A 6,067-nucleotide genomic window follows, 5' to 3' on the forward strand; every position below is an offset into this window, starting at 1 on the left:
AGGGTTAATTACACCCATAGTCCTATAGTTTGGATTTTGTGACATATCTGATCTTTAATTTTAAATCTTGTTCCAAATAAAAATAATTGAAAATATTATTAGATTTTTCAAAAGTAAAATCGTCAATTTGATAAAATATAAATTAATTTGACAAAAATAAATGTCAAAAAAATATTTTTAATTTTTTTAAAATTATTTTTATCCATCAATGATAAAATTATGTAAAATTAATAAAAATTACATGATTAATTTTTTAAAATTAATTTTACATGATCATCATCCAAACACATAATAAAAATTAATTTGCTAAAAAAAATGTCTAAAAGATTTATCAATTTTATATAATTTTATTTTTAGTAGGTAGAAATAATTTTTAAAAATTCAAAAATATTTGTTTGACATTTATTTTTGTCAAATTAGTTTATATTTTATCAAATTGACAATTTTACCCTTAAAAAATCTAATTATATATTCAATTGTCCTTTTTTGGAACATGATTTAAAATTCAGAGTCAAATGTGTCACAATAAAAAAGTCAAAGACCAAAATGACACAAATCTCAAACTATAGGGACTATTTATGTAATTTGTCCAAAACAAAAATGAATCCTTTATGTTTTTCAAAGAAAGCTAATGAAATGCGGAGACTTTTGCCTTCGTGTAGTTAAATTTAAGCGTCAGGATCCTCTAAATTGAAAAGCCTAGAGTGATCTCCTAAAGTTACCAATCCAATGGCTGAAATTAAAACTAACCAAAACGACGTCGTTTTGGTTAGTAAGTTGAAAAAAAAAATAAAAATAAAAATAAATTTCATTTCATTTCATATTCCCTCCGTATACGCAGGTATAGCAGAAGGTGGAATGAAGAAAAGGAAAACAGAGTGTGTGTGTGTGAGAGAGAGAGAGAGAGAGAAGAAGAGAGAGAGAGGCTGCTCCTCCCTGCCTTCCAGTCGCCCCGTCGTCCTACCACCATATAACTGTTACATTATTTTGGTCTTACAGTTATATGCAATTTACGAATTCACAAAATAGAAAACAATCTCCCAAAATATGCACAATTAAGCTAAGCTCAGGTTCAAAAACAATTTGAATTGACTGATATATTAAGCTACATATAACTGTGCATATCTGTGTATATATGCAATTGATTGATAACTGTGCATATAACTGTGTATATAAGCTAAGTTAAAGTTAAAAAAAAAAACAAATTCAAAACCCCAAAAATAGATTTCAAAAAAATCATGCAACTGTGTATTATCATTAACGTTAAAAAAAAAATCAGAATTTTTCCACAGAATGGCTTTCATAAAAATACATAAAATGAGAGTATATAATAGGCAACCAACTAACTAAATGAAGCATTGAATAGAAAAACATAAAGCTTACACAGACAAGCAAGTTAACAAGGATCTGGAATGAGGAGCGGCCTTTCTCTCTTCTTCTCTTTCTCGCACTCTGTTTTCCTTTCCCTTCTTCTGCTATACCTGTGTATATATGGAGGGAGATTTTTTTTTTTTTTTTCTTTCAACTTACTAACCAAAACGACGTCGTTTTGGTTAGTTTTAATTTCAACCGTTGGATTGGTAACTCTAGGAGATCACTCTACGCTTCTCACTTTAGAGGATCCTGACGCTAAATTTAAGGGTTAGATTCCCTTTAATTTAAGATTCCACTAGAGGGTGCTCTTCAGATTTATAAAATTTATGATCGCACTTATTTAATTATTTAAATTGTTTATCTTACACCATCTTTTATTTATATTATTTAAATAAAAAATTAGATTAATTGAATAATCATAATTTATTGTAATTGTCTTTAAACAAATAGTCAAGTAGTGAAAGTAGTCCAAATCTGAATTGAATAATGTTGTTTGGGTTCATGGGACTCCCGATAGGCTCATTTTTTATTATTCGAATCGTTCATTTTAAAAAAAAAATTCATACATCTTTAAAAAAAAATTATTTTAATAATTATAACATGTTTAATTTATAACGTTTGTTATAAAAAAAATATATAAGAATTTTTTGTAAAAACACTCCCATTTTTTTTTTACATCAACCAACTAACAAAATAAGATTCATGTAAAATAAAATAATAAAAAACTAAGAAAAATAATTAAAATCACAAATAAAATCCTTTCAATTTCATGTTGTTATCAAAAAAAAAACATGGTGATATTATGTGATAATACTTGTTGGTTGGTTGATATAGGAAAAGTGCTGCCTTTTTCAAATTCCAACCACTCATTGATTCGTTGAGAATGATTTGGACCAAGAGTAATGATTCATCCCCCTTTCCCCCATCACCTTTGACCCCCTCTCTCTCTCATTGGTTATCTTTTTTTTTTTTTTTCTTTTTTTTCCTGCTCCTCCAATCACCCCTGCCACGTGGCAAAGGGGTGAAGGGGTGACCCCCAAAAGGGGGTCTCAAGCATTATTCTTTGGACCAACGGATAAGACATGGTGGATATAGTGCACATGTTTAGTTGTTCCTTTTGGCCGTTGATTTTAAGATCAGTGGCTGAGATTCTCTCCCACAAACAAGTTCAAATTTGAGAATTCAAACAAATTTGGCTACCATTGCTTACGAAAGTTGTAAAAGAAAATTAACTCAACAATCCAACAAATCATTATAGTGTCTCATGATTATGCGCGCAATTAACGGCTAAACTTTAGGCTTAGTTTGTCATAACTAAAAAAAAATTAAAAAGATAAAAAGTCACTATCCTATTTAAATCACATCATCTTATTTTATTCACATCACCTCTCTATTATATCACTTCAAATACAACTCATACCCAACGTATATTTCATAAAAAGTTAAAAAGTGCACTTATTTAGTTTATCCCAAACAATTCCTAAGTCTCTTTTAGGAACAACATAAAAAAATTAAAAGTCAGTGTTTAACTTATTTTTGTATTATATCAATTTTTTTATATATATTTGTTTTAAAAAGTCAAAAAATTAATTTTTAACTAACTTCCTAAAACAACTCTTTATCTTTTATAAAGGGTAAATTACAAATATATCCCCTAAGGTTTAATTAAAATACAAATTGTCTCCTGTAGTTCTGAAAATTACATTCTACCTCCTGAGGTTTGTAATTTCATAACAAATCGCCCTTTTTATTAATAAATCATCAAATCAACAAACAATTTTTAATGATGTTAGAAATATGTTTCAATTAATAATTTAGGTAATTTTATTATTGTATAGGAGAGCAATTATAAATTTTATTTTTTTAATTAATTCTGTTAAATAAATTTTTTTAACAAGAGGGTATTTGTAATTTTTCAAACTACATGAGACAATTTATACTTTAAACAAATCTTAGAAGGTGTATTTATAATTTACCACTTTTATAAAATACAGCTCACAATTTAAGTTTCGAAAATTTATTCACAATAAAGTGGGTAAAAGAATTAAGTCTTATATAATTAAATTTATGTCAAATAAAACGTTATATATAATGTTATTGTAAGTCAAATTATTTTTTTTTTTTTTAATAAATATCTAAACATTTTTCAAGCGGTAATTTAAGTTTTTCAGTTCTAGGCAAGCAACTTGAGTTGACTATTCTCCAACAATTTGTCAAAAATTCTTAAACAAAATAATATTGTCAAATTTTATGTTAAATTTGACACAAAGTTTGATAATATCTATATGTAACAACTCAACTCACCTAAAATAAGGTTTTGACTCAATAGTTTTGAAATGAGATATCCAACATAAATAAATAAACAATAGTTTGTATGTGGCAAAATGACATTTGCACTAGCGAAACATGCTAAAATTTGACATTTAAACATAATGCTATTTTGGCAATGACCATTAGAGTTGCTTTGATACACTTTGAATATTCAATTTGTCATGAAAAATAAAAAAAATATTCCGTATACATATTTAGTTTTTTTAGAAAAATTAGGGGAAAATGGTATTTGAGGAAAAGAATAACAAAGCCATGGGGTAACAATTTTATTTACCCTAGAGAAGAAAAGTTTTAAAATAATTTTAAAAACATACCTATATATTATTTTTTTTTAGAAAAAAGACTGAGACCCCCTCGGGACTGTGACCCCCACGACCCCCTCTTCTTTTCATTGGTCAAAAATATATATATATATATATTTTATTTTATTTTTTTACTCCCCCACTCACCAACCCCCACGTGTGTGTGGGGATGGTGGGGGTGAGAAACTGAGGGGGCCTGTATCAGTCCTGTTTTGTTTAAACCCCCCTCCTCTCTCTCTCTCGCTCTCTCCCTCCTCAACTCGTTCCTTCATCGGTTACCCTTTCTATATCCTTCTCAACAGCTAACCATTCCCTCCCATCTAACCATGTCACCCCTTACTCACCCCTACACCAACATAACACTCCTAGCCCTTGTTTCTTAATCCCTAGATCATCTATATGTCGCACTGAACCCTGGCTCTTTCACACTCTCACTCTAAAATCCTAAATCTCATGCATTCTCTCTCTCTCTCTCTCTCTCTCTCTCTCTCTCTCTCTCTCTATCACGATCATCCTTTGTCTCTTATGCTCGACCACACTGGTGATTTGCGATGGAAGGTTGGACTATGTGATTGATGTGAGATAGAAGACTAGGAGTATGTGGCCAAGATAGGGGAGGTGTAGGGGTGGCGAATGAAGGCAAGGTGGGGGTTACAAAGGAAAGAGAAGACAAAGTTAGAATATGGAAGAGGTGCAATTTTGTGATTTCAATGGGGGATTTCACCCCTTTGTAATTAAGATTGATTCCACATTTATTTGTAATTTTTTACACTGAATCTCATTATTCTATAATTTTCCTTTTTTTTTTCTTTTACTTCCTCACAACTGTTTAAAACAATGAGGTCCACCCAAATTATGTTTATGGCCTTCTTTCTTCATGCAATGGTCTCACTTTGTCCTCATCCAATGGATTATAATTCACCCAAAGTAATATTGAATGAAAGTCTCATTACTATTGTAGACACCCCATTTTTGACCGACCTTAAGACTCAGACGTCACCGATTGAGCGCTTGGTGATGTTGCATAAAGTGCTCGTTCAGAAGTTTTAGAGTCACGGCCGTGAGCCCTGCCTCCGGACTTCCGAACCCTCTTCTGTGTCTTGTCTCGGTTTGCGAACCAGACTCGGTTTTCTCTGTTTCTTTTCCTGAGGGGAGGGAGAAGTCCCGTAGACCATCTCTCAATGTCCGTAGGCCACATTTGGTGGCCGTAGGCCATTTTTCCCATTTCGGAGTCCGGTTTCCGGTTTTCGGGACCGTAGGCCGTGTGCCTCGGTTCGGGACCGCTTAACCATCTCCTATTGCTCTGTTTTTTGGCATACTTCCTATTTGCTCCCTTTTGAGGGACACTGGGGTCCCGGAAACCCACTTCGTGGCCGAACGCCATTTTCGGTGCTTAACAGCCCATTTTCGGGATCCCGGACTGCGTGTTTTGGCCCCCGAACATTCGTTTTGCATCGGTTTTCGTTCATTTTTGGAAGGTACCTCTTTTTTATCACCAGGGAGGTCACTGAAGAGTGGGAGGCCAGCAATTGTTGCAGCAACCAGTTATCTCTCCTCCGGAGCCTCCCGGCGCCCGGTTTTCCAACTTCCGGGCTAATGTTGAACACCCTAGGGTTAGTGTTGCCAACTTTCAACCACATATTTGTGATGTACACACATGAGAGGCCCCTAAAAGTTGGTGGCCGGCCATTAAGGTTACCTGACCCTTTTGACCCCTTTCTTCCGGGCTAACGTTGAACCCCTTGGACCTTTTTTCTTGAACTTTGAACCACATATCTGTGATCTACACACATGAGAGGCCCCGAAAAGTTCATGGCCGGCCAGTAATTCAAATTGACCCTTTTGAACCCCTCTTTCCGAGCTAATGTTGAACCCATTGGACCCACTTTCTTGGAATTTTAACCACATGGTTGTGTTGTACACACATAGGAGTACCTCCCCAGTTGCTGGCCGGCCAGAAAATGTGATTGAACCTTTTGACCCCTAGCCAGCCGGCTAGGGGGTGTGGCCGGCCGGCCACCTGCAACAAAAGTGATAGGCCGGCCGTGTTCCTTGCACTG

Source organism: Camellia sinensis, chromosome 7, assembly GCF_055761805.1.
Source record: "Camellia sinensis isolate YWXY chromosome 7, ASM5576180v1, whole genome shotgun sequence".
NCBI classification, from domain to species: Eukaryota; Viridiplantae; Streptophyta; class Magnoliopsida; order Ericales; family Theaceae; genus Camellia; species Camellia sinensis.